Source organism: Panthera uncia (genome assembly GCF_023721935.1).
Source record: "Panthera uncia isolate 11264 chromosome B2 unlocalized genomic scaffold, Puncia_PCG_1.0 HiC_scaffold_25, whole genome shotgun sequence".
Lineage (NCBI taxonomy): Eukaryota > Metazoa > Chordata > Mammalia > Carnivora > Felidae > Panthera > Panthera uncia.
Window position 1 is genome coordinate 16,303,331 of NW_026057581.1, and position 11,269 is coordinate 16,314,599.

Consider the following 11,269-nt stretch of genomic DNA (forward strand, 5'->3'; position numbering starts at 1 on the left):
TCTCTGTGCCGACAGCTCGGAGCCTGGAGCCTCCTTCGGATTCTGTGTCTCCCTGTGTCTCTGCCCCTCCCCCCGTCATGCTCTGTCTCTCTGTGTCTCTCAATAATAAATAAACGTTAAAAAAATTAAATATGGCATCTGCTTATGGGTGAAGTATTTCCTTCATATGACTCAGGCCGGCCCAACACTTAAAAATAAATGACACGGATCTGAATTTCAGAAAAGTATTGCAGGATATTAAGACACCCAAAACGGCAACGAAACAGAAGTCACAAGAGCGCTTGTGGATACTATGAGCGGAGATCAAAGATGAGGGGGAAGGTCAAGGGCAGTGCTTTTCTTTGTGTTGACCCTGGAGCAGGAACTCTACCTGATCACGGGGGAGTATCGATCCTTCAAACCATCTCCCTCTCTCCTCAACCCTCTCTGTCCCCCAGTCCCTTCCTAGGCACCAGAGAGGGATGGGAAGTGGGAAGAGAAGGAAAAACCAAAGGACTGAGCTTATAATAATATAACTCACCACCAGTGATGATAGCAAACGCTCATATCCTGCCTACCTACTGACTTGTGCCAGCCACTCTTTGAGGGCTTTACATATAGTAACTAATTTAACTCTCGCAACAATCCTATGACTGTCCCCTTTTACAGATGAGGAAGTTGAGGCCCAGAAAGACCAAAGGCGCTTAAAGGGTAACCACCAGGTAGTTAGCCTCAGACCAGACCACTTGTCGGCTACCCAGAGGCACAGCCAGAAGACAAAGGTTTGGGACTAACGAACTTCCAAAGTCCTTTCCACATGCTCAGTCTAGGCCTCCATTCCACGCTGGGATGCTCCAGCTGGGTGCCTAGTGCCTAGCAGGGTGCCTATCAGTGCACAGACTCAAAAAATACTGGTCGAATGAAAAGTTGCTTCGTGTCAACTTATAGGGGAATTCTTTAGAGTCTATTAAGTCCATAAAACCACAAAACCCTGATTTGGTTGGCCTTAACATAGCTGAATGTTTGCCTCCGGGCAGCCTAGAAAGGAGTTTATGCCACTCTGCAGAATGCCATTGCAATAATTTAAAGATCACCTCTCTTTCTCAAAAGAGCAAGCAGTACCGATGAGAACTAGATTTCTCACCTGCCCCTAAACTACATATCGCCCCCAGTGTATGAAAAAAAAAAAAAAAAAAAAAAAGACACAGAGAGGAAATGAACTGAGACAACATCACTTGCAGCAACCGGAAGGAAAAACACGCACAAACCCTGTTCACAGTCTATGTGTGTGGTTGCTCAGTAGGGAAATGCTTGCAGCTGCCTTTAGAAGCGAATCTGGTGGCCGGGGCAAGATACAAGCATCGGGATGAGGCAGCACTGAGCTCCCAGCTCCCACCTGCCTGACTGGGGAGAGGGAGAGAATACCAGTGAGACCAGACGATCCAGCAGCAGTGGCTCTGCCCTGGGTAAGTTCTCAGACACTTGTTGTGGCCTGACGGGGGGTGGGATCACTCAGACTCTGACTTCCTGAGCTGGTATCAGACATCTGTTAGTGTTCCCCTCTGTTGACACCCCTGAACTGGAGCTGAGAGGGCCTCAACAAGTCCCAAACGTGGAAAGAAGGACTCCAGGATTCTTTCCAGTCGACCCGCAGGCACTGGCTTTAAAGCAACCTGAAACCTACATGATTCTATTTTTGAAATCATCGTGGGGAGGTGCTTCCGGGTGTGTAAGCTGGATGGCTCCTCCCCCTTGCTGCCCTCCGCAGAGAGCATACCTGTGATAACCTTGAGCTTTGGCTTCTCCTAACTTATTTCAATACTTCAAAGTGTGAGCTGTCACTTGCACATTATGATGGACTAAAATCATTCATAACGTCATTTTCGGTCCCTCTGGGACTCAGCCTGGAGGGGTAGGAAATGGTGATTGGGGATTGGACTCAGGGTTGATTGGCTCTGCAGAGAACTGGTCATCAGCATCATCTCTAAGGGCTTGGGGACAAATCACACTATGTTCTACCTGTTCGCACTGGGCCACCTCAACTTCTCCATCCTTTCTTTATTCTGTATTTACTAATTCCCTTGAGTCGTTCATTCATTCGGTAGCGTTTCTTCCACAAAGGAATTGAGGCAGCCTTTTCATCTTGGTGAAATCATTTCAAAACGAAAAACACGGACAACTTTCAAGGGAATGCCATTCGAAAAGCGTTGCATGTTGTTCAAAGCTGTGTGGACGTCGGCGGGCTGGTTTTCTGCCCTGTGTGCCCGTGATGAGAACTGAGGGTGTGTGCTCTGGTCTTCTTAACCCCTGTTTGAGGAGCTTCCCCCCCCCCCCCCCCCAGAAAGTTGGTTCCCACCAGAAGTGGGTGTGAAGAGCCCATGACAGGACCCTGGGAACAAGTCAAGTGATTTTCCTCCTTGTTTCTACTTCCTTCCAGTTTGGGGATAAATTCCTTCCAATCTGCAAGGACATCCTGTTTTAAGAATGAGGCCAAGTGGAGCAGTGGAAAGGGCAGGATGACAAATCAGCTTTGAGTTGGCGCTCCACCATTTCTCATTAATTAGTTCATTCATGGGGCAGCTGCTTTTAAGTCAAAACTTACATAAGATGAAGGAAAACGGACATTGCCCTGCTTCCAAAAAGTTTACGGAGCGGGGGAGAAGCAGACGTTAATTACTAATTACACAAATGCGATAAGGATCACAACGTATTGTGGGGGAAGCTGATCTCGTCTGGGAGGCAGGGAGGTTTCTAGAAAGAAAATGAGACTAGAATTGAAAAGAAGGCGTAGGAGTTCACAAGGCTATGCTCCAGGCAGAGAGAACAGCAGAGACCGTTTCCTGAGGTAGGAGACCACAGAATTATCTGGCAAAATCAAGGCCAGTGTAGCGGGAGGCGAGTGGATAGTAGGTCAAATTAGCCCAAAGTGCAGCATGAAAGATGTTGCTTATTCTAAAAGCCACGGAGAAGGTAGAGGGGTTCTCCATGGCTTTTAGAATAGGTGTGGAGGACGGATGGAAAGGGACCACATCTAGAGACAGGGAGACCAATCAGAAGGTGGAGAAAGTCAGCCAGGCAAGTGTATCTACGTGAATACAGACAAGAGTGGTCGCAGTGGAGACAGAATTACACAAATTTAAAAGTCAGCTAGAAAGGAAAATCGACGGCACTTGGTGGTGGACAGAAAAGGAGAGCGAGGGGGGAAGGGCCAGAGATGACCCCCAGTTTCCCGGTTTGCACATTCAAACGGATCTTGATGCTGTTATAGCCAGTCGCTGAGACTGGGGAAGCTGGTGGGGACCAGGCTTGGGTTAGTTCAGTTCTAGAATTAATCCAAATGCAGATGTCAGTCAGGCATTCGACACTGGCCAATATCTAGAGCTCAGGGGAGAGGTCTGGGGATCCTTGGCATAGATTTGGTAATTGCAACCATGATTGTGGGTGATACATGCTTGAGGGAAAGTATCAAATGGGAAAGGAGAGGGTGGCTTAGAATCGAATCTCAAGAAATTCTAACCTTTATTTTATTTTAGTGTTTGTTTTTGAGAGAGGGAGAGAGAGAAGGAACATGAGTGGGGGAGGGGCAGAGAGAGAGCTGGCAGCCCGGAGCCCAACGTGGGGCTGGAACTTAGGAAACCACCAGATCATGACCTGAGCTGAAGTCGGATGCTTAACCGACTGAGCCACCCAGGCGCCCCAAGAAATTCTAACATTTAAATAGAGGTAGGGGATGAGGTGCCTGGGTGGCTCAGTCGGTTAAGCATCCGACTTCAGTTCAGGTCACGATCTCGTGGTTCGTTAGTTCCAGCCCCACATCGGGCTCTGGACTGACAGCTCAGAGCCTGGAGCCTGCTTCAGATTCTGTGTCTCCCTCTCTCTCTGACCCTCCCCTGCTCGTGCTCCATCCCTCTCTCTCAATAAGTAAATGAATGTTAAAAAAGTTTTTTTAATAAATAAATAAATAAATAAATAAATAGAAGTTAGAGGAGAAGGAGCCCCCGCAAGAAGACTAGCACAGTTCCTTGAAAAGAGAAATGCAGGGGCGCCTGGGTGGCTCAGTCGGTTAAGCGTCCGACTTCAGTTCAGGTCACGATCTCACGGTCGGTGAGTTCGAGCCCCGAGTCGGGCTCTGGGCTGATGGCTCAGAGGCTGGAGCCTGCTTCTGATTCTGTGTCTCCCTCTCTCTCTCTGCCCCTGCCCTGTTCATGCTCTGTCTCTCTCTGTCTGAAAAATAAATAAACGTTAAAAAAAAAATTAAAAAAAAAATAAAATAAAATAAGAAAAGAGAAATGCAAAATTGCCACGTGACCCAGCAATTCTACTCCTAGTTAAGCATCCAAGAGAACTGAAGACAGGGACTCAAATATGTTACATGTGTGCACACTTTGCTAGCAGCACTATTCACAACAGCCTGAGATGGCAAGCAGCTTAAATGTCCATCAGCAGATGAGTGGAGACACAAATTGTGGTATGTCCATACGCAACGGAATATTATGCAGCCACCAAAGAAAAAATGAACTGCTAATACATCCCACAGCAGGGTTAAGTCTCAAAGGCACTGTGTAAAGTGAAAGACGCCAGGCACAAGAAGTACTTGATTCCATTTATATGAAATACCCAGAATGGGTAAGTCAGTAGAGACAGAGTGCAGGTTGGTGGCTACCAGTGGCTGTTACGGAGTAGGAGATTTCCTGTGGGGGTGATAAAAGTATTTTGGAGCCAGATGCAGGTGGTGTTGGCACAGCATTGTGACCATATTGAACGCCGCTGAATTGTCCTCTTGCAAATGTCTAATGTATGTCATGTGAATTTCACCTCGATGTTAAAAAAGAAGACGACCGGGAAGGCGTAACCAGGGGTGTAGAACACAGGCTGCCTGACTTTGGGCAAATGATGCCTAAAATGATAGAGCCTCTTTCTCTGTATGTAAATGAGGGGAAAGAGCCCTCTTGGAATGCTGTGGTATGGGTCAAGCATGACACGTTTTTGAAGTTTCTAGCAGAGGAAGGGTGGAGTGAAAACAGTTTCCTACCTACATCCTTTGGGCCTCATCAGGACTGAACTAACTTCTAACAGCCTGAGTCTTTATCTCAGGACCTGAGAGCTTTCTCCAAGCCAAGTAGGGCCACTGTAATTGCTTAAAGGCAAATGAAAAGGCCCAGAATCCAACTCTCGAATGGGTCGTAAACATCCCAGCTCCCTCAGGCCTGAGTGGAATAACTCTAAGACGCATGTTTTACCGATTCCCTAAAGTTTCCACGTGAACTTAAGCTCAGTTGCCACAGGAGTAGCCGGCTTGATAACTGACCTTTTATGTGCCGTCCCTTCTCACGATTCTTCCCTGGCTTCCTGCTCTCCAGCAAGGTGTCCTGGGATCATTGGTTAAACTACCCACACTTGAGGGGGCCTGGATGGCTCAGTCCGTTAAGCATCTTGGTTTGGGCTCAGGTCCTGATCTCCTGGTTTCACGAGTTTGAGCCCAGTGTCAGGCTCTGTGCTGGCCGTAAGGAGCCTGCTTGGGATTCTCTCTCTCCTCTTTCTTTTCATCCCCAACTTGCACTGTCTCTGTCTCTCTCGGGACAAATAAGTAAACTTTAAAAGCAAACAAACAAACAAAGTACATGCACTCAAATATGAGTCAGGGTCTGCTTCTGGGGAAATTCAAGCTGCTACACAGCCCTGTGCATACTCAGGTCATGTCACTCACTGTTCCCCGTTTACTTAGGCATCTGCATTTTGATATCCCTCATATCTATTCAGGGCCATATGGAGGACGTCCTCCTCAGCCCCTTATGAGATCCTGCTTAGAGAAAGGAACCAGGTACACAGGGAGAGATCCTTTATTTTTTATTTTTTATTTTTTTTTCAACGTTTTTTATTTATTTTTGGGACAGAGAGAGACAGAGCATGAACGGGGGAGGGGCAGAGAGAGAGGGAGACACAGAATCGGAAACAGGCTCCAGGCTCCGAGCCATCAGCCCAGAGCCTGACGCGGGGCTCGAACTCACAGACCGCGAGATCGTGACCTGGCTGAAGTCGGACGCTTAACCGACTGCGCCACCCAGGCGCCCCAATCCTTTATTTTTTTTAAAGAGCTTATTTTTAGGGCACCTGGGTGGCTTAGTCGGTTGAGCATCTGACTTTTGCTCAGGTCATGATTTGCAATTCATGAGTTTGAGCCCCGCGTTGGGCTCGGTGCTGACAGCTCAGAGCCTGGAGCCTGCTTCTGATACTGTGTCTCCTTCTCTCTCTGCCCCTCCCCTGCTCTCTCTCTCTCTCTCTCAAAAATAAATAAACATTAAAAAGTAATGAAAATAGTTTATTTTTAAGTAATCCCTACATCCAACATGGGGCTCCGGCTCACAACCCCGAGATCAAGAGTCACATGCTCTTCCAACGGAGCCAGCCAGGTGCCCCAGGGAGAGTTCCTTTAGATGTAACATGTCCTGTGCAAAACTGCATCACACCTTACTCCAAATGCCCTCCATTTTCCTTCCGCTTATCTGTCTCCTGGCAACTCCTTTGATCAAAGTTTCCAAACTGTGGGGCACCACAGGATAATTTTACATGGTACACAATACACAGATATAGCATACAATCATGCTGTCACTAGACCTTGCCACAGAAAACTTTCCCATTTTCACTCTCCTGATCGTTTGAGATTGGCCTGATCTTAACATTCTCTAACCATTGGCCATTTACCTTTTTAACAAGGAGAAAGGGAGCCTTGGACTATGAGCCATCAGCAGTCAACGAGAGCCAGCTAAAATTCACCAGCATAGTTTTGTTTTCCTGCATCTGTTTTCCATGATTACCTTCTATTAACTGTAGCGGCACTGACTATTCACCTGCAGGAGTGGTATAAACTTTCTTTTAGTATAAGTAAATATCTTCAAGTTAAAAAAAAAAAAGTGAGTCGATTGAAAGGAAAAAAAAAAATCATGTTACTAATTGTGCTGGGAGCACAACTGACATGATAGACACCAGGAGGCAGGACTTTGAGAGAAGACTGGCAGAGCTTCATTAGAGCGGGAGCTCCTCAAGGCCACAGCTGAGTCTCATTCCACCCAGCACCTGCCATGTGTGCGTGCCACAGGGCCACGAACGACAGGGACGTCCTAGGCTGGGGTGTCCAAGCCACGCTTTGCTGCAGACTGTTTTGATCATTCAAATCAACACTGCACCCACGATAGCTCCCAAATATCCAGGCAGTGATGATAGCTTGAAATTGACACCCTTCCCGGCTCCATTACATGGTGGTTCTGCCCTAAGGAAGCATCCTGGGGGGTCAGAAGTAAGTCAAGCAATGGTGAAGGGAGGTAACAAGTGAAGGTATCAGTACATCCACAATTCTTTTTCACCTTCGGTTCCGACTGGAAGCTTTGGTTAATGGAGGTCTATAACTCCACTAACGTTCTCTTTGATTTTTATAAGCAGCGATTATCCCCCAAGCCCCTCCCTTCGTTTTCCAAGGAAGATGATAAATGAGGATTAATAATCTGAACAAACTTCACTTTAGGAAAAATTTTTAGGTATCGGAAAATATTTCATACTACAAAGAAGCATATGTTACGCATGCCTACCTTCTAAATAGTAATAGAAATAAACCTTACCAACCCTTGAGGCCTGATTCATGCCCCTAGCCAATTGTATCAGTTTCTACCCATGCCCCCCACAAAGGGAACTGCTCTCTTAAATTTTGTGTTAATCATTCTCCCTTACTTTTCTTTTTAGATATGCCTCATATGTCTATAGGTACAGTTATATCATATGTGGACTATAAGTTATGTCTAAATTTATTTATATAAAAATTAATTAATATGTAATTTATGTGTATTGTATATGCTGTTTATTTTTTCCTGTTTGGTAACTTTAAGCAAATATGATCATACCATATATATCCTTCCATAACTGGAACGTGTTGGCTCAATATTGTTTCTGAAGGTTAATCCACATCGATGCAAATTGGTGTTGACGAGTTATTTTGATGGCTGTATAGCATTCTATCAAGTGGACATATGACAGTCTATTTATCATTTCTCCCCATTGACAGTGCTAGGTAATTGCCACTGATGAAGGCTCAGGGTATAATTTCAGGAATGCTCCCCAGATCTCTCCCTCTCTCATGCACAAAACACTACCAGCAGAGGCGTGAGGCCTGGCTTCATGCTAGAAACAGGCTTCCACTGGAGGTAAGAGGTAAATGAATTAGAGAACCGAGAGCCAGAAGGAAAAAGACATCAAAGGAGAGGAGGGGCCTTAAAGGGGAAGGAAGAAAGAGATAAAAATGACTCCCAGAGAGAAAACATACTCCCAGGGGTGAACTGTGCTTCCTGCAGGCACATTAAGGAAGGCTTTCACTCTCAATGTCCACTTCCCCTACCACACAAACCCTCAGTGGGAGGGTCTATGTGAATATGGACTCTACAGAAGCATCCTCCCTCAGGTCCACAGATAGACTCGGTGACTGCTAATCTCATTGCTAGATCCCCAAGAGAACCAGATTTCATGCCGTGCTCCCCTAGAGGCTTCCAGCTGATGTATTTTTAGATTCGTCTTTTCCTTAGCCTTATGGGGGGACCAATTATCTGCCACACATCAAGTGGTACCGTGTCCGTGAACCTTTTGTAACCTTTTGGCTAGTTTCCATGACGGAAATTCCCCACCCACAGCTTCACTCTAAAGAGTGGAAATGTTTAGAGGAAGTGATACTATTAATGTCTCAGCATCGCCCTGGGAAGTATTTTCCCCTAAAATTACAGTAGTAAATTGGTGCCTCCCATAACACCATCACAACACAGCTTTGACAAGTACAATGTTCTCTTGGCACCTGTTTCTCCAGAGAGATGTACAGGTGCTTTGCATCACAAGAGAAATGAAACTTTGAGGAGGTAATGCTCTCTGGTCCTCCACCCAGAGTGGAGAAATTAAGGTCAAAAGCTGTCGGAGGTGGGGAGACACCTGGGTAGCTTAGTCAGTTGAGCATCCAACTCTTGATTTTTGGCTCAGGCCATGATCCCAGGATCCTATGATCTTGGGATTGAGGCCCATGTCGGGCTCTGAGCTGAACACGGTGCCTGCTTAAGATTCTCTTTCTCTCCCTCTGCCCCCGTCTCCCACTTGGGCACTCTCTATCTCTCTCTCTTAAATTAAAAAAAAAAAGAAGCAAGCTATCTGGGTTGTGTCAAGCTATCTGGGTTGTGTCACTGGTCTGGCTTTGGCGGCTGTGGGGCCTCGGTGAGTGAGAATGATTCTTGGTAAATAGCATGTGTTGACTGATTCATTGAGAGAGCAAATGAGTAAGGCATACTGAATTAGCCAGGGTTCTTTAGACAAGCAGAGCCAATAGCATGTGAGTATATGTGTAACGATACAGAGAGCTTTCTTTTAAGGAATCGGCTTATGCTTCTATGGAGCTGGCAAGTTCCTCGGAGACCCGAGGAAGAGGTGATGTTGTAGCTGAGTGCGAAGGCAGAGTCGGCTGGCAGAATTCTTCCCCAGGGGCAATCAGTCTTTTTCTCTTAAGGCTTTCAACTGATTAGATGAGGCTCACCCACATCATAGAGGGCTATCTGCTTTCCTCAGAGTCAACTAATTTAAATTTTCATCTTACCTGACAAGTAACTTCATAGAAACATCTAGAATAATGTTTGATCAAATATGGGGATCTCTTGGCTTGGCCAAGTTGATGCATAATATTAGCAATCACAGATACCATATCTCATTTCAGAAAATCAGTTAGTTATTTGCTCAACATTAGTGAAGGGCCCCCTATGGGCGGACACTGTGCTGGGTACTGAGGATTCAACAATGAAGCTAAGTAGACAAAATCCCCATCTTTAAGGAAATCATGCAGAAGAGATGCCCAAGGAATTAAAATCCCTTGTAAGATTTATGCCTACAAGAAGCACTACAAATACAACATGAGCCAATCAAATCCAATTTACTTGATAATATGGTGCTGGGATATAATAAGGTTGTGTCTTCATGGAATTCCTGGTTGAGGAGGGACCTCAAATATAAATTATAGAACGACCATAAACATATTTCAACAATCACACACAGCATGCTATCCATTGTACAGCTTTCTAGAGTACATATAATTCAGTTATAAATGACAGTGAGGATTAACCAATTGCATACAGTTGTATTTAAAATAAAGTGACCGAACTATTTTGTACATAGTTTTTTTTTTCATATTTCTCTATTTTTATGGCAAGATGGATAAAAGAACCACTTAATAAAGGTGTTATGATTTGAGAAGCACTGATTTGGAAAGGCTCAGCTAGGACTGTTTGATGATATTCCTTTGGTTGTTTGCTTTAAGTTATTTACTTTACTGGCCTCTGTTTTCATTGCACTCTTGGTATTTTGTCTGAAGCAAGGGCAGTTATTAGAAATAAAGGGATTAGTTCATTTTATTTAGAGCTGAGAATCCATTTTTTAATTAAAAGTTTTTTTAATTGTTTATTTTAAGAGAGAGAGAGAGAGAGAGCAAGTGGGGGAAGGACAGAGAAAGAGAGGAAGAGAGAGAAACCCAAGCAGGCACCCTGCTGTCAACACAGAGCCTGATGCAGGGCTCGATCCCATGAACCATGAGATTATGACCTGAGCAGAAATCAGGAGTCAGACACTCAACTTCCTGAGCCCCCAGGCTCCCTGAGAATCCATTTTTTTTAAAAGTGATGAGGTTACCTGTGCCTGCTTGCTAAGTGCTGTATGTGGCTCTGGGCCTATGAGCCTAGGCATAACTTACACTCTAAGAGCATTGGTATTTTACTGGGATATTCGAGGGCCACAAGCTAGGGGTTATAATCCTATCCAAGTATCCTTGTGCCCTTTCCAGCCCTTACCAAAAACTTTGATTGGTATACTTCAGACAGTGGAATTTTACTGAAGAAAGAAAGCATCATGACACTTTATCACGGATTATCCACCCCCTCTCAGGAAGCTTACCCTCAAGTTGAGGAAAAAACCATACATTTGTTTGCAAAGCAAAGACCACACTTAAAAGGCCGCTAAGTGGCCTCCTTAATGTTCCCCTAAAAGGCCAATTATGCACCCGACTCAGGACTTCTGCACTGGAAGGACCTTCTGAGTCTTACTTGCCAGGCTCCCCCCTTCCCTCAGCAATCAGGTCACACCTTATCACACTAGTCTTCCCTGACCATTTTATATATAATAAATATATATATTTATATATATTATATATTTATATTTTTATATGTAAATAAATATATATATTTATATATTATAATATATTATATAATTATATATTTATATACATATA

General features: G+C 45.0%; 1 protein-coding gene across 3 annotated transcripts in view; it reads left to right on the forward strand.

The window, feature by feature from the left end:
* Positions 1–1,198: 1,198 nt before the first annotated feature.
* Positions 1,199–11,269, forward strand: part of NEDD9 (neural precursor cell expressed, developmentally down-regulated 9) — a 214,667-nt gene continuing 204,596 nt past the window's right edge. For 2 of the 3 annotated variants that reach the window (XM_049655041.1, XM_049655044.1), the window contains exon 1: positions 1,201–1,445. The gene's annotated coding sequence lies outside the window, so the exon portion shown is untranslated. Of the gene's footprint in view, positions 1,446–11,269 lie in introns of all 3 variants that reach the window. The other variant, XM_049655045.1, reaches the window with a different exon arrangement.